The sequence below is a fragment of the Felis catus genome, chromosome A2, assembly GCF_018350175.1.
Source record: "Felis catus isolate Fca126 chromosome A2, F.catus_Fca126_mat1.0, whole genome shotgun sequence".
Taxonomy (NCBI): Eukaryota; Metazoa; Chordata; class Mammalia; order Carnivora; family Felidae; genus Felis; species Felis catus.
Genome location: NC_058369.1, coordinates 150,957,766 through 150,981,887, shown reverse-complemented (window position 1 = coordinate 150,981,887; position 24,122 = coordinate 150,957,766). Strand labels below are relative to the sequence as shown.

At 38.5% G+C, this 24,122-nt stretch overlaps 1 protein-coding gene and 1 long non-coding RNA gene across 7 annotated transcripts in view; one reads left to right on the top strand and one right to left on the bottom strand.

Annotated features, from left to right (window-relative positions):
• Positions 1 to 564: 564 nt before the first annotated feature.
• LOC123384044 lies at positions 565 to 4,822 on the bottom strand. The gene is made up of 3 exons (XR_006594611.1): positions 3,889 to 4,822; positions 3,446 to 3,616; positions 565 to 1,047 (listed from the first exon to the last, which is right to left on the bottom strand). It is a non-coding gene; the product is annotated as an uncharacterized LOC123384044 (long non-coding RNA).
• Positions 4,823 to 4,894: 72 nt separating this feature from the next.
• Positions 4,895 to 24,122, top strand: part of CNOT4 (CCR4-NOT transcription complex subunit 4) — a 148,545-nt gene continuing 129,317 nt past the window's right edge. For 4 of the 6 annotated variants that reach the window (XM_006929400.4, XM_011280579.4, XM_006929401.4 and 1 more), the window contains exon 1: positions 4,897 to 5,089. The gene's annotated coding sequence lies outside the window, so the exon portion shown is untranslated. Of the gene's footprint in view, positions 5,090 to 24,122 lie in introns of all 6 variants that reach the window. The other 2 variants (XM_006929399.4, XM_011280578.4) reach the window with 1 other exon arrangement.

The following is a 24,122-nucleotide window of genomic DNA, read 5'->3' as shown; positions in this document are numbered from 1 at the left end:
CTCTGTTCCTTTTACTTCCTAATGCTTTGACAACATAGAAGTAGGGTTTTATTTGCTTATTACTTTGTTTACTTGTGGTTTTTTTTTTTGTCTTCCCTTTTAAAGCCTAAGATCTTTGAGGAGTTTAGTGCTTTCCTCACTACCAACACTCAATATTTAGCACTCAACCTGTCACTAAATAATTAAAACTAAGAAAAAAAGATAAACCTAAAGTAAAAGGGTTTTTAGAAAAAAGGCCCCCCCAAACAGAGTGGTAGTGATATTCATTAATATTAAAACAATCTGGCTATAACAAGGGTCATAAAACTGATCATTTCCCTTGGCCCAGTAGGTCTACATTTGAGACTATACTCCAAGAATAATTTGAAAATTTTATTTATTTAAAATATTCACATATTAATAATTTATGAAGGTTGAAAAAATTGGAAACAACCCAGAGCACTGATCGCCAATGAACCCTTTCCAGTTTTCATTCTCCTTCAGCCCAGATAAGCCCAACTTATATATATATTATAAATATAACATATAATATATATAATATATATATATATATATATATATATATATATATATATATATACACTTACATATACTGCTGTGGTGGAACTCAAGTAGATAAGCACTATTAGAGAAAAACCACTAAGATGGACAAAATACAACTGCCACAATTTTTAAGTTCGCCAATTTCAAACGCATAATCGTGATTTCCCTAAAATCCCATAGTTTCTCCAACGAAGCTGGAGACATCTCCATCTAGATGGACATCTCTGTCCAGATGCTGTTTCAATATTCATCCTTCTTCTCTTTACCAAAAGAGTCACCATTTATAAGGCCATTTAGGTCAGAAAATCTGAGAGCCATTTATGAGAACACTTCCCTTGTCCAGTGCATCACCAAGTCCAAGTAGATCTTGAATTCATCACCTGTTTGCTGCCTTCACTGCCACCACAGTCAGAACCGCCACCTGGATACCTGAACTGTTCTTTAAATTAGTTGCTCCATTTCTGTTCTTGTTCTTCTCCTATCCATTCTCCACACAGCAGTGTTCTATTTTATAAAAATGTTTACAGCTAATTCATATACGTAACAATAAGCCAATCCAGCAATTTATAAAGAAAAAGTTATATTCTTCCTCCACTACTTTCCAGTTGCAATCCCCCAAGGTAACCAGTCACACTCTAAATATCTGATGTGTATGGAGCCTCCCATTCTTTCTCTGTGCTCAATGAAAATGTATTCAAATATTTTTGGATTGATTCTTTTTTATTCCTAAGAAAACAGGTTACATTATACTGTATTATGTTGTATTTGTTGTATATATTATGTTGTAATTTATTCTTTTGTAGTTGGAAAAAAAATTTACTTTAAGTAGGCTCCACATCCAACGTGGGCCTCGAACTCACAGCCCTGAGATCAAGAGTCACATGTCCCACCAAGTGAGCCAGCCAGACCCCTTACTTATTCTTTACCTAACAATACAACATGGACATTCTTACAGGTCAGTATAGAATTCTTTTCCTTTCTCTTTTTTATATAGCTATGTAATATTCTAGAGAATGGAAGTACAAAATTTAAATTAATAACTTTCCCAGTGATGGATATTCAATAGCATGATCTTTTAAAACTGTAAATCAGATCACACCTCTTTCCAGGGTGCCTGGGTGGCTCAGTCAGTTGAGCATCCAACTTGGCTCAGGTCATGACCTGGCGGTTTGTGGGTTCGAGCCCAGCATCGGGCTCTCTGCTGTCAGTGCGGAGCCTGCTTCGGATCCTCTGTCTCCCTCTCTCTCTGCCCCTTCCCTACTTGCACTGTCTCTCTCAAAAATAAATACACATTAAAAAAAAAAAAAGATCATGCCTCTTTCCCTCAAAGGCTTTCCTTTTCACATGGAATACAATCTACATTTCCTACCACGGTGTAAAAGGCCCTGGATGATCTGGTCCTTGCCTCTTGTTAAATTCACCTTACACTGCTCCTCTTCTTGCTCACCAGACCTGAAACTAACTAGCCTTCTAAGAAGGTTTTTTTCCACCTTGTGGTCCCTGCATATTTCTTCTCTTAACCTGTAAAGGTCTTCCCTGTCTATCCTCTTCCCTACGCATCAAAATTAAGTTCCTCTCTTATACTTTCTCATAACATCTTATAAACACCTTCACAGTATTCATCACCAGTTATAACCTTATCTAAGAAATTGTATTTACATGTCTTATTATCGAATCTCTGCTGCCTCTACTATGCACTGTGCTCTATGAGGACAGATACAGTGTTTTGCTGACCTCTGATTTTTTGTACTACCAGCACCTAGCATAGTGCTTGAAGGTAGAAAACATTTATTGTGTGAATAGATGATATATCCTACACTGAGTAATCATTAACCAAGTTAGATAATGGAATTTAATGCTAATTAACTTTTAAAATGATATGAGATTACATACTATATGGCTAAGTCTTATGAGCTATATATATATATATATATATATATATACACACACATACACACACACACACACACACACACACACGTGAAAACTTGGTAACCTACAGCAGTGAAAAGAATACTGGCACAAGAGGGCACTAATTAGTTAGTGACCCAGGAAATGTCACTTCTTTGCTGTGAGCCTCGATCAAGGAATGACCCTCACCAGGTGTGGTATTGCCCCCTAGTGCTGGATACTCTGGGAGGTATTCCTGGTCTTTAGAGAGCAGAGAGGCCAGGTAACCTAGACTTCTTGCAAAATGTTGGAAAAATTATTTTGTGTCCCTCATGGCTTTTGAATGACCCAGTGTAGGTAAACTAAACCTGTGTATAACTATCTGTACCTAAAACCTGACCTATTTTACATATGGACGCAAAGCTGTTTTCTACTTTTACATAATTGTAACAGTAAACGTTTTAGGATTGCAGGTACAGTAGACATTGAAGACAGATTAATATCATTCACCAGAGGTGGTGGAAACACCACACCTGTGTCAGTTGTAGCTTTCACATTCATGGGGATTTTACTTATAAATGCCAGCACTTGATTTACGGCTTGATTATATTTTCTAGAATCGTTATGCCTGAGCATTTATGCATTGAAACAGAAATCGTATTATAAATTACTTTCTTTGTATTTTTTATATTATACTTTATATTCAATTTAAATCCAAATCATGCATGTGTATGCAGGTTATATTATCTATGCATTTCATCTTAGGCTAATAAAGGAGACATTATGAAAATATTTGTCATTTTAAAAAGGTGTTGGGTTAAAACAATGTTGTGAAACACTGGATTCGATAGATGAGGATTAAGATCCCTTTCAGATCTTAATGCAATGGCTCTAATCTTTAATGATGGAAAGGATTCTTTTTATTTTGTTCTTTTCATTACTTTATCTTCCAGCATAAAATTAGTAAGAAAAAAAAAACACACACATTTAAAAAAACACATCTCCTACTCACAATGTTTTTAGATGGTTACCTAAAGGTGAGTCCAAATGATTTCTCAAATTTCCTTGCTACACAGTAATTGCATGATTTTGTAATTTCAAATTTATGGTTAATCGCGAGTTTATCAAGTTCTTTAAGGTTTCACCAAATAAATTGTTGTCTCTAGCCTTGATAGTGAAGAAACTGAAACACAAAAAATCAATGAAATCAATGTATTAAAAACCAAAAAGAATGAAATGAAGGATTCTCACTAGATTAGGTTCACAGATTTAAAATCGCAACCTTTTCCCCTATTCCTTCTGTTTTATATTTTTCATCAGTTATGATATACTATGCATTTTAATCATACACTTAAAAAAATGGATTGTCTCCTCCCCCCTTTCCTTCGCCCCAACACACCTAGAATAGATACAGGCATTCTTAGAATAGAAACAGGGAATTTCGTGTTTACTCACCGTCGTCTTCCCATATATAGAACAGTGCCAGGCACACAGGAGGAGCCCACTGAGCATTCATTGTATGAATGGGCGAAGAATACACGCAATAAGCAAAACTGAGTGCTTCGAGCGCCACTTTCACCAGAGCTCTAGGAGACCAGCGGGTGGGATCAGGAACTTGATTTTTGTGATTGAGGATTCGTCGGCGCTCGTAGGGATTGCGAGTACATTCTGAACATTCGTTGGGATGTACTGATTGATATGTGGTGGTTGGTGAACTTCATGCGCAGAGCCGTACAGGTAGAACACCGAACTAACAATGATCTGCAGCGAAGTCCACATAATGTTCTCAAATTTATATCATTAGAAACACGTTTCTCTAAGTGCATGGCTCCATCGTTCTCTGGTATATCTGTACAGGACAATTTAGGATACTTCCTCACTGGAGATTAACGGTGAGGATGGGATCAAGGGTGGTGGCTCCAAAACGCGCAAAGACAGGAAAAGGAGTTAACGCTCACTTTTCGCAAACAGACGCCAATTCAGAGTCAAGGTCTCACCCCAGATCAAATCCCGCGCTCCTCCTACCGACAACCTGCCTCTACCCCGCCTCCTTTAATACCTATGGTGGGCGGGGCAGAGAAGAGACGTTCCCGGTTCCCCCTAAATTGGTTAAGCTCGCCCGAGTTCTGGTATCCCAGTTCTGAGCACACACCGAGGAAACGGAGCCGCTAACGAAGACCGCCGACTGAATGACAGCGGAGCTTTACACGAGGACAGAGAACGAAGCAAAATACGAAGAAAGGCAGCCGTGTAGCGGCCCACGTGAGGCGGGCCATCCCGTCCACCCTCCGAGCGAGAACTTCAACTCCCGGCTTGCAGCTGGGCGGTTACCCTCCGCGGACTATAACTCCCAGGGTGCTGCGGGAGCGGCCGCCCGGCTCTCCTCCCGCCCCTCCCCCGCCCCTCCCGGCCGGATCGGCGTGCGCCTGCGCACCGGAGGCCGGAGGAGTCTTACCCTAATGTAAGATGGTGGCCCGTCTGGCTGTGGAACCCACCGAAAGCTGAGAGTCTGTCTCTCAGCCGTAAAGGTCGGACTCGCTGAAGCAATCAGGCCCGGTTCTGAAGAGTTTTTTCCCCGACACTCGTTCAGTGGTCTCTTGTGAGGACGCGGCAGCGCGTGGAGTCGGCTAAGGGAAAAGCGAGGCAAGGCAGGCGGGTGAGTCTATGCGGGGCTGGGCTTAGGGGAAACCCGGGGCTGACCGGCTACGAGAGAGCGGAGGCTTCGCTGGGACTGTGCAGGCCGCACCCCCCTTTCTCCCCACCCCCCGCCTCATCTTCACCCTCCTCCTCCTCGGTCTTCCTCCTCCTCCTCCTCTTCCTCCCTCTCCCCTCTACGCCACAGCAGTTACCACCAGGAAAAGGGAGCGGGGCAGAAGGCGGCGCGGCGGCGAGCACCGACTCCTTCGAAAATTTCCTCAATTGGGGGAGCCGAGGCGGCTTCTCGTCTTCAGCTCTCTCCCCTGCGTTTCTGTAGGGGCAGAAATCTTGGGTCCCAGTGCTCCCTTGTTTGCCCAGCCCTCTTTCCCCTCCCTGACGTCCTTGTCCCGGGAGCCCCCGTCTCCCAAGACCCAAGCCATCACTTCCACTCTGACCCGAGTTGTTGCTGCTCAGCAGTCCCACTACTCATCACTGCCCACTCGTCCTGCTGTTTGTTTTTTGCTCCACTGCTGCCACTCTGGAGACACCCTCTGCCCCCCTCTTGTGCTTGCAATCAGCCCCTACTCTCTCTGCCACACTAGCGCTTCTTCCGATCTGCAGCCTTTCCTTTGACCACATCTGTCATTTGAAAGCTGCCCCTTAAGTATCCAGATGCTGCTGCTGCTCGATCTAACCCACCTGTTTCACAGCTTTCTTGGGAATTGTCCGTTCCTTCCCTCTTTTCTATACAGATTCTTTCAACCTACCCTTGCAGAAAAAAGGGATGCCCCGTGTTGGCCCCTGAAAAGTCAAGTTGGGAAGTGAATGAAGTGAGGTAGGATACTGTTAAACGTTGCGAGTGGAGATCGTTTATTCAGGCTACTCGGGTCGGGAGAGGAACGTTTCCCTTTTGCTTTCAGTGATCTATTTGTGGATTATTCGCTCTGGTGGGACCTTTTTTCTCCTTCTATTTTTAACCGGTTTCTCCGTGCTGCTAAGCATTCTACTGAATTACCTCTCCCCAGGACACTTAATGTGAACTCTGATTATACCAACAAATTAGCCTAGGCATTTCAAAATAAGATAAATCTGGCCTAGAACCAAATCACTCTGTGAACTCCACACGAAAATATAAGGGAGATTTTGATTATCTGCCGGTTCTGTGTGGGTTACAGATCCTTTCCCTATTGAAAATTGATTATTGACTAAGCAAGTTATATTGAGGTTCAGCTTAATTGATGACATATTTATGGTTCCAGTGGAAATTTCCTTTCCAGCTAATATCAGGCTTAGTATTTTTGGATTTGAGAAGTTCTCTCTTTCTAACATTTCTAGAATGGTAGTAATCCGAATAAATTGTCTTCTCTAGAAAACTTGTTGGGTATGTATGCAAAAGGAAAGTGAATTTTTTTTTTTTTCAGAATTAAATCCATCATTTTTTCCAGAAAAGAAGGGGGCTGGGAAAAGAAATGACAAAGCTATGCCCTTACGTGCATTTGTTGGCACTCACTGTCATTATTATCTACATTAAAAAGCAGAAAACTAGGAGCACGAAGTGGTTCATGATGTCCATTTTTTGACGAAAGCAAAATGGAAATGCCCTGACTAATGGCACAAGGGGAAGAAGGAGACTACAATCACACCACTATGAAAAAAAGAATTAACAGAAAACAGGATTTCCCAGATCAGATACATACATTTCAACATTTCAAGTTTAACATAAATAAGACACTGTGTTGTTAAGACGTAGGTAAAAATGTTAAAAGTCATAGTAGCAATTTCATGCAGCAGTATCCCTCTTATTTGCAAAGTGATGTACCTCAAGTGTAAATGCAAATACATACAGTTACCCTTTTCATCACCTCTGCACGTTATTACTGTGATTTTTATAAATTTTACCTGTGATACTTGAGGAATCTTCATTTAGCATTATGTTTACTCAATTGTGGTAAGTGCTCTGCTTTATCAAATATAAATCAAGGTTAGGAAAGCTGTTTACAAAACTTCCTTTTTCCTTTTAGCCACTTTAAGCCCCAATTTGGGGAAACTAAATCCCTACTATGAGAATTTCAAGCAATTTACGTAGCAAGATCGTCCTGAGTTATAACTTGAGGTTTTTCCTTTAAAAATTACTTACATTTAGTTTGTTAGTAGGAACGTGTTCAATACAGGTGATCTTCAACTCTGAAATGTGTCGTTTTTCTTTGTCATACGCTGGTGGAGAAGCCTTCCACTTTGTACCTGCAAATAATTCTAACACACAGGTTTAGAAAACCCTTGGTAGTCATGCTTGGCTGATTGGTAAGCAGTGTGTTCTAGGAGAGGACTGTTGGGCAGAAAAGTATAAATGATGGTTATACATCTTTGGTAGAGATGTTTTACCTCATTAAGTATATTCTCAAGTAATTTTCTTCACTCCACACTTTTCTCCTGCAGTCATTAAATTCTTAGTTTCAGCCCTTGGAAGTCAAGATGAATTTACTTTGGGATCTGTAGTACATTTGAAGAAGGCATTTAAATTTTGTTGACGTTTTGATAAGGAAATCGGGAGCTATAATTTCAGAATATTTTTGTATGGTTTAAATTTTTAGATGCAACTTAAACATGGCAGCTTCATACTTTCGTGCATTTTGTTTGTTTGTTTGTTTGTTTGTTTGATAGTTTGGAATACTTTCTGCCAGGCTCAGTAGTTGAATCCTTCAGACGAATAGATTTCTCTAGGAAGGTTTTTGAACATGAATTACTTTAAGTTGACTTATTACATAATATTTGTTGTCATAAGATTGCATAGGCAAATCTTTAATTTTATTAGGGTGAGACTGTTAAAATCAAATGACAAAATGCAGGAAAATTTTTGTAGTGCCCTTCAATTTCACTAGCAATAACTTTCAACTCCTTGTTTTGCAAGAGAAAGAGAGTGTAAAAAGAGTCCTTGCATTAGGGGAATTTTACTTTAAAAATGATTTTAAATGCTTAAGAGAATGAAGAAAGTATTTTCTCAGTTTCAACAGTATGACTTCAGAATGCTTCCCGTTCCTTCCCTACTCCTGGTTTTAAGGTTAGGATGCTACACTCTTCGTTTGTGTGCGTGCATGTCTGTGTGCTTTGTACCTGCCAGTAATACTCAATTGAATCTATTTCAACTCATGTTATTATTTTTATAGACCATTCAAGTGAAACAGAAAGTTTTAATTTGGGAAAATTTCAGCCTCTGTCAGTTAGCTTTCTGACATTAAGTGTAGTACTGTCTTGACTTTTAGTGAAGGAAGATACACTTAGCTCAATTGGTTCCAAAGAAAAACAGTAGGGAAATAGGTTATAGAGATTTTTAGTGTTCTAGAAATAGTATAACTAGAATGTACTACATACTTTTCTCAAAGGATTTCTTAATCTAAATGGAACTTGTAAATGGTTTTGATCCCACTGGAATAGCATGTATTGGATAAAACTTAACACACTCTGAGATTTAAAAACTATTATCTTAAAAAAATTTTGTTACTTCAGAAATACTAGCAAAATCTACAAATGCCCATTCTTATATAAAATGTGTCAATATCCCTGATAACTTAATGATAGTAATAAACATTTTTCTCCAATTCTGAGATTATGCAAATTTTAAAGATGGAATAATTTACTCAATTATGTAGTGATGCAAGGAAAGAAGATAAGTGGGACTTTTTAATGACACAGTGGTCTTCTGAAAGAACTTTTTTTCAAAATTGTTTTTAATCTTGTTACTCTGTGGTCTTCTTTATTAGAGAAGATTGTGTGGGGGCGCCTGGGTGGCTCGGTCGGTTGAGCGTCCGACTTCGGCTCAGGTCATGATCTCACGGTCCGTGAGTTCGAGCCCCGCGTCGGGCTCTGTGCTGACCGCTCAGAGCCTGGAGCCTGTTTCAGATTCTGTGTCTCCCTCTCGCTGACCCTCCCCCATTCATGCTCTGTCTCTCTCTGTCTCAAAAATAAATAAACGTTAAAAAAAACTAAAAAAAAAAAAAAAAAGGAAAAGATTGTGTGGTGAATGTTAACTTTCCAAGTGTAGTAGTATAATCCAGTGGGTTTTGTCACATTTCTTCTTCATGGTATAATTCTTTTACTTTTTAATCGGAAATTAGTTTATGGAAGAGAAAATGTCAACACTATTTTGGCTCCTTAGATTAGCCTACTGTAACAGAGTTTTCTTTTACTAGAAGGGATAATTTACATGCTACCAAAAAGATGATGATTACTTTTACTTGCTAGAAAAAGTTAATTTTCAAGATATTACAAGTACAAGGCAGCTTGAGGATGGGTTTATTTTTCTCCTAAGAACTTTATTTGTGAGGAAGGTTTCATTCTTACAAAACTCTGTTTATACAAGAGTGTTGTCCTGTTTTAAACTTTAATTGCATTGGGTGATGAGGAGATGATATAGCACTATTAGGATAAACCACCATTTGTCTATGTACTTCTCTGATATCTTTTTTTTTTTTTCATAAGAGTCTCTCTCTCTCTTTTTTTTAATGTTTATTTATTTTGGGGGCGCCTGGGTGGCTCAGTCGATTAAGCGACCGACTTCAGCTCAGGTCATGACCTCACAGTTCGTGAATTCGAGCCCCGCATCAGGCTCTGTGCTGACAGCTCAGAGCCTGGAGCCTGCTTCGGACTCTGTGTCTCCTTCTGTCTTTGCCCCACCCCTGCTCATACTCTCAGTCTGTCTCTCAAAAAAATGAATAAACATTAAAAAAAATTTTCTAATGTTTATTTATTTTTGAAAGAGACGGGGAGGGACAGAGAGAGGGAGACACAGAATCTGAAGCAGGCTCCAGGCTCTGAGCTGTCAGCACAGAGCCCGATGTGGGGCTCTAACTCACAAACTGAGATCATGACCTGAGCCGAAGTCGGATGCTTAACTGACTGAGCCACCCAGGCGCCCCCTCCGGTATCTTTTCAAAAACAAGTAGTATGTTTTTTTAGTTATGGTAACCCAAGTCTTACCTCTTGAGTGTTGAGAGAAAGTATGGAGAGGGAAAATCAAAAATAATCATTTTGGTTTATTTCTAAAACCATCCTGGAAAAAAAGTCAAGGCAAAAAAAAAAAAAAAAAAAAAAGCAGTGTAATTAGAAGAATAAAATGACGACATTTAAACATATCTGGTGTTGCATTCCTGCTTTTGGAAGAAGTTAATGAATGATGTAGGAAAATGCTGATTGATTTTTGAAAAGTAGCTATAGACTAAAATATCAAAGGGGTAGAGCATTCCTTAGCAACAAACAGATACATTGAAGCCAAATATCTGAAATTTCTTAAGCATGTTTTTTCAGTCCTTGGAATAAAGAGGAAGTGCTAATTTTTCTGATTATTTAAGAACCTATTAATTCATTCCTTGTGGAGGGCAATAGGTGTCTTCAGATTGTGGATTTCTTGAAATAGTATTGGCTGATTTGTATTATTGAACATTGTAGCAACTTTTTTCTTCTTTTTTTTCTACTTTTTGTATCCTTGATTTTTTTCCTGATGTTTTTTATTTCCTGAAGTTTGGATGGACCTTTTTGTGAATGCTGTAATTGACTGAACATTTGAAGTATAAACAGAATTCCTTTTGGTAATAAGATGAATTATTCTTTTGATAGAGAGCCTCCTCCCCCCCCCCCCCCGATTTTGATCACTTTTTTTTTTCTTTAAAACTTAATTTTATTAATCCTTAGAATTAGGGTGCTACAAGTTCCCTGTTAAAATAGATCTTCCCGGAAATTTGTCTTCTTACTCTGGGGACCTAGGTATTTGTTGGGTAAAGAACATGTTATAACGTATCTTGGTTTTGTCATTTAAAATGAAATAAAGACCATATTAATACTTTAGCCCTGGGGTGCTGGGTGGCTCAGTCGTTTGAGCATCTGACTTCTGTTCCGGTCATGGTCTCTCATTTTGTGGGTTCTAGCCACGCATCCAGCTCTGTGCTGACAGCTTGGAGCCTGGAACCTGCTTCAGAATCTGTGTCCCCCCCCCCGCCGCCCTCCCTCACTTGTACACACATGTACACATTTTCTCTCTCTCTCAAAAATAAGTAAACATTTAAAAAATACTTAAATAAACTTATTAATGTCAAAAAGTTTTAAACAAGTTTAAAAGTAGACACCAATTGGGGCTCCTGAATGGCTCAGTAGGTTGAGCATCCGAGTCTTGATCTCAGCGTGGGTCTTAATTTCAGAGTTGTGAGTTCAGGTCCTGCTCTGGGCTCCATACTGGGCATGAAGCCTACTTAAAAAAAAAAAAAAAAAGGTGACACCAACTTCTATGTAGCTGTCACTCAGCTTCATAGGTTATCACCTCATAAACAATCTGATTTCATCTATACCCCTATTTACTTTACTTCTCATCCCCCTACTCTTTGACCTGGATGATTTTGAAGCAAATCCTAGTCATCACATTATTTCATTTGTACTGGAGCTCTTTTGACATAATAAAATATCTTGATTTTTTATCAAGATGATTTAATCGGCTTGTCAAATAGTCTTTGAGTACTTACATATCCACCTTTTGATCTATGGTCCAACCTCTTCTTAAGAGTTTATTATCTCGTTGGGTAAATTTTCACAGTAATTTAATTAACACCATCCAAAGCAGTGTCTGAATTATGTGTGGTGTATGTAGTCTGAGTCCAGTATGTCAGTGTAGGGATACCTTCAGACTCAAGTTCTAGGAGTGAGACTTCCTAGAGAAAGTGGGACTTGAATAAAGAATATATACTATCTGCATAGATGGAACATCTCCAGAAGGAGAACATTCCAGGAAGGTTAGGAAACATGAGCAAATGCTGGTGGTGACCAGCATGATGTGGAGAGTTGTAAGGAGTCTGACCTCAGTGGAACAGGGTTTTAATTTCTGGAAATGGTGTCAGATAAGTTAGTATACTAGGGTAGAGCTAGGTTATGAAAAGTGTATTCAGCGTCAGGTTGAATTTCCTCTGCTAAACAGTAAGGGACCATTAGAGATGGTCAGGAGGCAGGAGATAACATATTAAACATGCCTTTTTTTTTTTTTTTTTTTTTTTTAAAGAAACATTCCTTTTGAGTAGGTTGCCACATATTTTGGGGTTGACAGTTGAGTTTGAAAAATTAATGACGAGGCCACTGAGGTAAGGACCACTGAGAAGTTAGTGTTGAAATTCTGTAGAATTTGGCAGCATTGATTCCATCTTCTCTTCAGTCCCTTACATTCAGATATGACACCAAGGTTTTAGAGCATATAGAACTGAAGAAATGTGGTCTATTTATCTTTGATAGTAAACTGCAGTTTATTATCCAGGCCTGAAGGGAAGTGATGTATGATTACTCAAATAACACTCTCAAAAAATTTCTGTAAAAAATATCTACCAGTGTTTTAAAAAATTTTTAGATATTCTTTCATTGAGGAATACGAGTTTAGAAAATAAAAGTCTTAATTACATGATTATAAGAGATGGAACACTTGTAAAAGAGAAATTTATGCCTCATCCTCTTATGTGTGAATGAGTTCAGAAGGACTATTAGGAAACTTACATCTGAACAGTTCATATGGTACAGCTAAGTATATATTATTGAATATATTTAGAGTTTGATGATGACCTGATTAGAACAGAAGAAATGGCAGAAAATTCTAATAAAGTAGAGCTCTAAATATTGTCAGCTTCACGCTTACTTAAGGATGGGAAAGTTTAGGTCAGCAGGCTAAAGAAGAATGTAGGGACATTATTAAACGAAAATGTGTTCTTTGATTTTCTTTCGTTATCCTTTTTTTTTTACAAACGTATTAAAAATAGATCTAGCCATATTTGTTTTATTTGGAATTTTTCTTAAGTTCTGAGACCCTTGAAGTTCTTCTCTTCTTTGTTTTGTTGACTCTTCATTAAACCAACTTTCTTCATCTATTTTGTATTTCTGGAAAATTTTACATTTGTGAAGGAAAATTTTACATTTTATCTAAAAGCAGGGGCGGGGAATAGATTTGTTGCTTCTGGCTTTGTAAATAGTAGGTGAATAATACTGTATTGCCATTTATTCTCTTATTGCTTCCTTCAGTATCACATGTATTCCTTTTCTACAGTATATAGCATGTAGATCTCAAGAATTCTCATGGAGTAGGAAACCATCTCAAGCTTACAGTGCTTGCAACGACTTCAAAATTAAATTTTCTTTATTTACCAATTATTTTCAGTCCTGATATTATAACATTCATGACCTACTATAATGCCATGGACCTTTTAGGTACTTAGGAAATAATTGATAAGGATACAGATGATGATGCAGTATATAGTACATTATTGGGAAATGTCTGTTTTTCCTCAACATTCCCTATATCCTAAGACCTCCTTAATCCTGGTAATGTGACAGAGCTATTTTTGACATTTTTTACTTCTTTATTTAGCTGATCATGTGTGCTATCTAAAATGGTCACTAGAATAGAAAGCTGTTGCCTTCTTGGGTGGGTTAACGGGCTTTAATATGTTAACTTTGGATTTAAGACTGAGTTGAGATTCCTTTATGCAGGAGAATCTTGAGAAGTATTATATATCTTTCTCATTGCCATCAGTATATGTGGGAGGGAAGTAAAACTCAAATATATGGTACAGGAGAATCTTAGTATTTGAGAATATCTTCAGAGGTAGCTAGCTGCCATTCCAGTCTTTTCCCAGGAAATTTTAATTTAGTCCCTTGGAGCGTGGAGCCATTTATAAAGGTCACAGGCGGTGGTTGGGGGGAGAAAATGGTTCCCTGCTCTAAAAAATTTCTCTCAGATTTTAATAACTTAAATCCCAAATTATTAATAATAGTTTGCTTTTCTTTATTCATGTAATTCTTGGGGTGGAGCTGATTTTGTGCTAGTGGCTTTGGGGTTGCCTTGGGTGGCCAGGAGGTAGGTGCATTTTAAACCCAGGAAGAGGGAGGGGAGGCAGAAAATAAGTGAGAAAACTTCAAATTCGAATAATGGCTATTGTGCATTCTTGACTAAAGCATTGATGGCCCTGGCTCCTTTGCTGCCTTTGGCTATATACGTCAGGGTTTTTTTCTAAGTTAGATTGTCAGTTTGAGTTGGGAAGGCTATAAACTTTTGTCTTTTTCAAATCAAACTAGTGTCCTTGTCCAGTGTTGTGCACTTTAATTTTAACCTCTGCAGCTCAAAACCTGACAAATTTGTCTTTTCTTTGCCGGAAGGAAAGGGGAAACAGGAAAGAGAAGAAAAGGATAGGTATGATCCTCCTCATCTGCGTATATGTTAGTGATATATTGTTCTAAGATTGTTTTATGGAAAATCCTCTTTCATTTTTAATTTTATGTAATCGGTTATAAAATAGCTTCATGAATTTACCAAGTGAGTCCTTAGGAACCTTTTAAAAGATCATTTGGTAGCCACGGAGTTAGTGATAGGTTGAAGAGTACTTTTAGAAGTTGATGCTTGGTGGTACTTTTTTGAGATTCCTTACTTCTCAAATCTTTCTCTCATACTGGACACAGTCCTAATGTGAGTTTTGCTTCCAAAAAGTGAAGCTAGTAATTTCTTTTTAAGGTAGCTACCTTCCCTGCATTGTATTCAAATGTATTTTGATCCTGATGAAAGCAAGTATGACAGTAAAAGACTTTAATACACGCATGCTAACAAAAGAACATTTGTTAGTCATGTGTCACCATATATTCTTTTGTCTTGCTTAACAATATTTTCAGCAGCTTTGGTGAACCCTGAATAATATATGATGTGTTTGTGTTTACAGATTGTATTTTTTGTTATGTACTACTAAATTCTATAATTTTTATTTTTTTAAATTTTTATTAAAAAAATTTTAATGTTTATTTATTTTTGACAGAGAGAGAGAGAGACAGACAGACAGACAGACAGACAGAGCATGAGCCAGGGAGGGGCAGAGAGAGAGGGAGACACAGAATCTGAAGCAGGCTCCAGGCTCTGAGCTGTCAACACAGAGCCTGACGCGGGGCTTGAACTCACAGACCGTGAGATCATGATCTGAGCTGAAGTCGGACGCTCAACCGACTGAGCTACCCAGGCACCCCAAAGTTCTATAATTTTTAAAACTTGGCATCATATTAAAGAAAATATTTTCTTCAGTATTTGGAACAAAGGACTAACTTAAATGATTTTTCATTGTTGAACATAGTTTTTGTTTGTTTTTTAAAGTTTATTTATTTTGAGAAAGAGAGAGAGAGAGAGCATGAGCAGGGGATGGGCAGATACAGAGGGAGAGAGAGAATCCCAAGCAGGCTTCGTGCTGTCAGCACAGAGCCCAGTGTAGGGCTTGAACCCACGAATTGTGAGATTACGACCTGAGCCGAAACCAAGAGTTGGACGCTTAACCAACTGACCCACCCAGATGCCCCAAGTTGAACATAGTTTTTAGTAGCCTATGTTTTTCTGTGCAAACTCTTTGAATTCTCCTTATTTTTATTTTTTGCTCCTACCAGGAGTGTGCGGTATAGTATGGAGCCAGAATGCCTAAGTGTGAATCTTGGCTGTACCATTCACTACTTGTCAGACTTATGGTGGGTTACTTTACCCTGACTGGGCCTCAACTTCTGCATTTGTAAGATAGAGATGCTAAGACTGTTGTGTGGAGTAAATGAGGGAACATATGTAAAGCTCTTAGAATAACGTTTGGCACATAGTGAACCTTGTATAAGTGTTTGCTGTTACAATATGTTATTATACATTGGAAAGAATCAGAAAACCTTCATTTTTGAAGACTTATTTTTTTATTCAATACAGTTGATGTTTAGGCACTAGATGTATGTTTTCAGTAGTCATTTGACCAGCTGGAAACACAAGTAATGTGTTTGAGTGGATAATCAAAGGACTGGCCTGCCTGGAATTCTTTTGAATCAGGGAGTAATAGAAAATGAAACTGGATAGGTATGATAGAAAATAATTATGGAGTGTTTTGAACTGAGGCAGAGAAATTTAGATATGGTTGTTAAGAGGGCAATCATTGCAATCATGGCAAGGTTCTTTTTTTTTTTTTTTTTGAGTAAGGAGAGTGATGTGTTTAAAATAGTATTTAAGGGAAGATGGTTTTGAGTGTCCTTGGTAGCATAGAATTATTTGATTTTATGTGGACAGAGGGTTTTTTTTTTGTTTTTTGTTTTTGTCCTGTTCACTGATCTACCGTAAGTGGCTTAGATAGCACCTTACAGATAGTAAGCGCTCCATAAATACTTACCTACTTGGTGGATAAATCTTATGGGAGACTGTGAGATAACAGAGAGGGAAGCACAAAGGACCCAAATTAAACTTTTGGGACCTTTGCTTTAAGAGGTCAAAGTGAAAAAAGTGTTATTAGAGGAATAATTGGAGAGGTAAAAGGAAGACGGAAAAGCTTAAGTTTTGGAAAACAAAGAAATTTTCTAGGAGAGGGAAGTCACAAAGATGGAAAATAGGAAGATCTAATATGGTACCACTTCTATTCTCAGACGAAAAGGAAGTGACATAGTCCAGTACAACATGCAAGGAGAATGAGTATAGAGAAAGCCCTTTGGCTTGTGGTGTAATGGTCATGAACCATGTTAAAGCAATTTCACAAGCCTAGGAATGTAAATCAGATGGTGGGGGGGAGGTTAAGGAAGATGCAAGTGCAGAAGTCAAGACCATTCAGTGTAGAAAATGACTGAAAAAATGGCAGGAAGACATTGCAATAACACTTTCATAGTTATTGAATGTGTAGTCTGAGAGATTCTATTTATTAGAGAGAAAAAACTTGAGGCAGCTTGTGCTGAATGTTCTTAAGTTTCATAGGAGAGAAGATACATGTGCTTCTTCAAGACTGCCACTTGCTAACTCTGTAACTCTCCCGGTAACATGGAGGCAATGATAACATGTATTTCATAGATCTGTGATAAGGATTAAGTTATTTAATCTTTTTAAAACACCTAGAACAATGCTTGATACCTGATAAATATTAGCTATTATTATCATCCACTGTTAAAGTGAGGAAGAGGGTAGGATTAGAGGCTCAAAGAGAAAAAGAAATAAATGAATTACCACCAAGTAGTAGCAAGAACTAAATGTAAAGGCCTTAGAACCTTTGCTCTGGCCGTTTGCTCTGCCTGGAGACTACTTTTCCAAATATCCACATAGCTACCTCAACTCCTTAAGACCTTTGCTCAGATGATCTCCTTTTCAGTCAGGCCTGCCCTGACTGTTTATTTACAGTTAGAACACAGGCCCCTCTCTCTTAAGTTTTGCATTGTTTTATTTTTTTCAATACTTCTTTTCATACATATTATATAATCCACTTATTCTTTATATATACTATTTATTGCTGATCTCCATCTACTGGAGTAGGGGTGTTTGTTCCCTGACATATCCCAGGTTCTGGGAATAGTAGTTGGTGCATAACAGGTGCTCAATATATGCTTGTTGAATTAATAAATTATTCTACCATTGAGGTGGGTTTTCTGAGATAGGTGAACACTACAAAGAAGTTGACCTCAAAGATTTCCTCTCCTTTCTGAAATGAGTTTTCTGGGTCCATTTTGGTACTGTTTACCTGGCAGTCACTTGGGAAATCCATTTAGTTGAGGAAAGGAAAATGTAAGATGAATCTCTTTTTTGCTACAATAATTATATTTTACATTTGATGAGCTAATAAAAACTTATCTTTGAGTACTTATTAGATACTAGGTGTGGTTCTGACCTTTTATTAGTTTTCAGAAATTCTACAACCTTGCAAGTACCTTATAGTTTTCTTGCAAGCTATCATTAGGGTTGAAGGGGAAGCCCTTTGCACTGAGACTAAGCGTGCTTCCCAAGACTGTTTGTTGTCTTCTTTTGACAGGGAGCTTGTTACAGTCATTCCTGCCTCCAGCATTCACAGCCTTGACACTGTTACTTGCCTGAAGTATATCAGGACTGATCTTATATTCTTTATCCCTTTTTATGTCAGTCACCACCGGTCTCACACTTTAATCCCCACAAGGTTCTTTACATTTCCTCTCTTTTCATTCCTCTCCATCATCAGCAAAATTTCTTGTATCTTTGGTTTTTTCCTGAAAATTTCCTCTACTTTTCTGGAAACACTGCTTCCCCTGCAGCCCTCTTACTTGTTGGCTATTAAGTTGTTCTTTTTTTTTCTTGCATGCCATCTTCAGAGGTCAGTGAGGAATCCCATGCGCTAAGATTTAAAACTATTTCCCATTCTGACTTCCTCCATTGAATCGGAGTTGAAGAGAAAGCCTGGTTCCACTGAGACTGAAAATAGGGCAGATGTCTTATATTCTCCTTCTCTTCGTGAAGCTTGTCTGTTAACAGGTTATATTGTCCATAAACCCTTGTTTGCTGTCACCTACTGCACCTTGGGTTATGTCTTCTCTTTTCTTGACTATTAAAGCTCCTCGCTCACTGTTATTCTTGCTGGCACTATGCCTCTTTTAATTCTTCATAATTTCAACATATACCATTTCCAGTCCTTGTACTGTGGCCTCTTAAGTCCTAAAATTCTTCTTTCAAGATTTTGCTCAACACCTCATCTCAGTCACTCACTCCATGATTATATCTTACGCCTTCTTATCATTAATAACTTGAACCCTTCCCTGATTTTCAATTCATGTAACCCCCTCTGCCATCTGTCTTTTCCGCTCATTCTACCTACTATTCTAACTCGAAATCTTTTACTGTTACTAGGACCTCCAGTCTGTGGACTGCCCTTTGCCCCCTTGATTTTCTTTCTTCTTACCTATTATACATTCATTACCTAGTGATCAATCATTATATTCATTCCCTCTCATATGCCCTCTACTCTCTTGCTCCTTTTTTACTTCTTCATACTCGCTTGGCAAAACATCAACTCTAGTTAAATCAGATTCTCTTGAGTACTTCATGTCTGCACTTGTATGGCTCACAGCAACTGAAGAATACAATTATGATGGGCACTTTTCACTTTGGATTCGTAATAAGAAACCTCTGGCATCCCTTAATATTGTCTGGCAGTCATAGTCTATTTCCTTAGTCCACTCATTTTTCCCTCTCACAGATCACTAGTTATACCCTTGCCTTTCTTCTCAAACTTCCAACCTTCCTCTTCTTACTCACTCTCAGTTGATGGACCTGTTTCCAATCCATTGAGAAAATAGAAACCGCCAGAAGAACTCTTCTTCAGACTCCTCCACCTCCACACCTATGTACCTGCTAGTCTGACTCACAGACATTTGCCTTCTGTTACTATAGATGAACTGTCTTTGTTCCTATCTAATTCAGTTCTTCTGATTAATGCATTAGATCCCATCCCCTTTCATTTACTCTGGACATTGGTCTAGCAATTTTCCTCCTTCTCTTCAGATCATTAATTTTTTCTTCTTTATGGATCATTCCCATCATTGGGCAAATATGCTGTAATTTTTACCCTCATAAAAATATCTTCTGTTGCTCTTATCTATTTCCATTGCTGCAGAAGCCCTTAAAGCATTGTCTAAATGTACTTGTTCTAGTTATTTTCTCATGTTCTCTTTCAAGCCCATTTCAGTCAGGCTTTGGCCCCTATCACTGACTGTACTGATTGTTTTTGTTCAGGTCTCCTAACAATGACAGTGGTAAATCTAGGAGTCAATTCTTTTCTTATGTGATCAGTCTACATTTGACAAAGTTATTTGCTCTTTCCTCTTTGATATACTTGTTTCACTTGCCTTTTAGGATACAACATTCCCTTGGTTTTTCTTACAACTTATTGGCTGTTCCTTCTTAGTCTTTCTTGGTAGTCTTTCTTTCTTCTCTTTGCCTACCTCTAAACATTGAAATATCCCAGAACTCCGTGCACGATTATCTTGTCTATTGACCCTCACTCTCTTGGTGATCTCTGCTAGTTTCATGGCTTTGAATACCTTCTGAATGTTGATGAGTCTCAAATGTATTTCTCCAGTCGAGACTACTTTCCTCAACTCTAGATTTGTATAGCTCGTTGCCTCCTTAATATCTCCACTGGCATCACTGTTAAATATCTCAAATTCAACATGTCCAAAATAGAATTTATGCTCTTCCCTCCCAAATCTGTCCTCCCATACCTGCTTCACCAATATATTCTTCCTCGTCTCAGATGTTGGCAGCTTTCAGCTGCTCAGGCCAGAAACCTTGACATCATTCTTGACTCTCTTATTCTTACATTTATTCCATCAGGAAATTCTTGGCTCTACCTTTCAAACATACACAGAATTCAACCAGTTTTCACCATCTCCACAGCCACCATCATCTCTTGCTGGGTAATTGCAGCAGCCTTCTAAGGGATGTCTCTACTTCTACCCTTTTCTTTATGGTTTGTTAATATATAGCTGTCAGAATGATCCTTTGAAGGCATAAGTGAGATGCAAGAGATCTTGCACCACATCTGAGAAATTTCATGTGAGTTGATAAGATTAGAGATTGTTCTAGTCTGTTTTATTTTACTAACTCTCATTGGTTCAGAAGGCAAATTTAATGTAGGCCTTGATTATATTATCAATTCCTATAAATTATCAATTTATATTATGAGTTTTTATGGGCGGACAAAGAGTTGTCAGGCATAATTCATGGTCTTCTTCTTTTCTCCTCATTAACCAACCCTACATACAGAAAGGCTTGACACCTATATCCCCGAGGAAATTGGAAAGAGAAGGTCTGAGTTGGTTACTATTTCAGAAAGTTGCTTTGAATGCAAGAGTAGACCACCCTTTCTTCGTAGAGATCTGTTGTTGTTACTACCTCTAATCTCCTTTAGCAATATTAGGTTTCCCTCATCCCCTGCCAGATTTAGTGTCCTCTCTCTACCCCTGCCCTTTTTGTTTTTTCCTACTCAGATGGAAGTGCTGTATTTCTTTTTTTTTTTTAAACTTTTTTTTAATGTTTATTTTTAGAGATTTTTTTTAACGTTTGTTTATTTTGAGAGAGAGAGAGACAGAGTGTGAGTGGGGGGAGGGACAGAAGGGGAGGGAGACACAGAATCCAAAGCAGGCTCCAGGCTCTGAGCTGTCCACACAGAGCCTGACGCGGGGCTCGAACTCATGAACCATGAGATCATGACCTGAGCTGAAGTTGGACACTTAACTGACTGAGCCACCCAGGCACCCTGAAAGTGTTGTAATTCTTGACTTCACTCTATTTGAATTAGTATTTTATACTCTAAGCTCCCTTTTCACATATCGTCAAACCCATTCTTAAGGCTGGGATGTGAGTTGGTTTTACTTTTGTTAATAGAATTTCCAATAGAATAATACTGAACATGATAGTAAAAGGGGAATTGATACAGATAAGTGAGGAAGAAATGATGTGTAAAATTGTGGGGAAGTGAATGAATGTACTTGTCATAATGCTAATAATTTCTGGAAGACTTACACTGTACTGCACATAAAGACGTTTGGAGATTGGCAAAAAAGAACTTAATTTATTTTATTTCTTTGCATTCTTTTCTCTGAAGGCAAATGTTCTCTAATTTTCTTTTTTTTTTTAAATTAAACATTTTTTAAGTTTATTTATTTTGAGAGCGACTGAGACAGCGTGAGTGGGGGAGGGGCAGAGAGAGAGGGAGACAGAGAATCCCAAGCAGCTTCCGTACCCTCAGCATGGAGGAGCCAGACGCGGGGCTGAACTCTTGAAACCAGGAGATCATGACCTGAGCCAAAACTAAGAGTCGGATGCTTAACTGACTGAGCCACCTGGTGCCCCTTTTTAAAAAAATTTTTAAGTGTTTATTTATTTATTTTGAGAGAGAGAGAGTGAGTGAGTGCAGACAAGTCAGGGAGGGGCAGAGAGAGGGAGAGAGAGAATCCCTTACAGGCTCACACCAGGCTTGATCCCACGAACCATGAGATCATGACCTGAGCCAGTATCAGGAGTTGGCCACTTAACCAATTTAGCTATCAAAATCAATTTTCTTTTGATTCCCATTCAGAAAGTTCTCTTGTACTGGGATCAACAATCCTATCAAAATTATGAGATTGTGTACACATTGCTATTGATACCATATCCTTTCAGACTATTGGACTTAATCTCTTGGTCTGAAGGTAGATATATATCTGTTATCTTAAGCCATTTCTTAGACCTTTGTTGTCCAATGTGGTACCCATGAGTTACATACAGGTAGGTATTGAGCACTTGAAATGTGGCTAGTCTGAATTGAGATGTGTGCTAAGTGTACAATACTCACTGGAGTTTGAATGCTTAGTACAAAAAGATATAAAATATCTCCTTAGTAATTAAAAAATTAGTAATTAAAAAAATAATGACTACATGTTGAGTTGATAATATTTTGAATGTATTGAGTTATATAAAATGATTACCTTTTGTTACTTTTACTTAATGTGACTAGCAGAAAATTTAAAATTCTAATAGTGGTGGAGCACTTGGGTGGCTCAGTTGGTTCAGTGTCTGACTCTTGATTTCAGCTCGGGTCATGATCTCAGGGTTGTGAGATTGAGCCCTACATTGGGCTTTCTCTCTCTCTCTCTCTCTCTCTCTCCCTCCCTCCCTCCCTCCCTCCCTCCCTCCCTCTCTCCCTTTCTCCCTCTCTCCCCCCCTCCCCTTCCCTTCCTCCCTCCCTCCCCCTCCCTGCCTCCCTCCCTCCCCCTCCCTGCCTCCCTCCCTCCCCCTCCCTGCCTCCCTCCCTCTCCCCCCTCCTTCTACTGCTCATGCTCGCGCGCGCGCTCTCTCTCTCAAAAAACATTAAATTAATAAATAAAATTATGATAGCGGTTTGTATTATATTTCTTTTGGGCACTGTCTTAAACTTACCTTTTCTTTGCCCTAATACTTTGAGTTATTTTTAATTCAGTTAATGATGTGTTATATATTCACTAAAAATGAATTTGATATTACATATAGTAAAAGCATTTTCTTCTGAAGTTAAATACTTTTATATTGTTTTTTTGTTTGTTTGTATTCTTTGTTTTTTATTTAAAGCAAGGGTCTAATAATAGTGGTCAAAGTGAAAGTACACTCTCAAGGTGAAGAGAGCAGGCTCATAGGTGGCAATTGCCTATATTGTTATCCTTCTTAGTATTAACTTTCTCAGGCCTTAGTTTTCTTTTAAGTATTTGACTTTTGCCATGCCCTATCATTCTGCTAGGTATGTAGTGGGGAGGGGCAGAGAGAGAGGGAGACACAGAATCCATGAAGCAGGCTCCAGGCTCTGAGCTGTTAGCACAGAGCCTGAGGTGGGGGCTTGAACTCACGAACCATAAGATCATGATCTGAGCTGAAGTCGGGTGCTTTACTGACTGAGCCGCCCAGGTGCCCCTGATATCTCATAGTTTTAATTTGCATTCCCTAATGGCTAATGATGTAGAATGGCTTTTCATGTGCTTTTTGGCCATTCGTATATCCTCATCAGTGAAATGTCTATTTAGGTCTTTTGCTCATTCTCTGGTTGAATTTTTTTTTTTTTCTGTTGAGTTTTGAGGGTTCTTTATATATTCTAGATACAAATTCTTTGTCCAGTATGTGGTTTGCAAATATTTTCTCCCGCTCTAGCTTGTCTTTTCATCCTCTTCACAGGGTACTTCACAGAGCAAAAGTTTTTCATTTTGATGAGGTCCGATATGTCAGTTCTTTCTTTTATGTGTTGTGCTTTTTGTGTCAAGTCTAAGAACTCTTTACCCTAGTCCTAAGGTTTTGACTTTAAGGTTTTCTCTAAGTTTTTTTCTAAAAGTTTTAATAATTTTACATTTAAGTGTATGATGCATTTTGAACTAATTTTTGTATAAGATACGAAGTCTAGGTTGAGGTTCTTTTTTCCTTTTTCTTTTAAGTACAGTTGCTCCAGCACCATCTGTTGGAAAGGCTATCTTTCCTCCAGTGAATTCCTTGTATGCTTGTCAAAAATCAGTTGGGCATATTTGTGAGGACCTATTTCTGGATTTTCTATTCTCTTCCATCCATCTGTATGTCTTTCTGTGTGAGTACCACACTGTTTTGATTACTGCGACTATATAGTAAGCTTTAACATCAGGAAGAGTGATTCCTCCCACTTGACTCTTTTTTCGAAATTGCTTTAGGTCTTGTAGGACTTTCCCTTTCCATATAATTTTTAGGATAAGCTTATCTGTATCTCAAAGTCTTTCTGGGGTTTTGC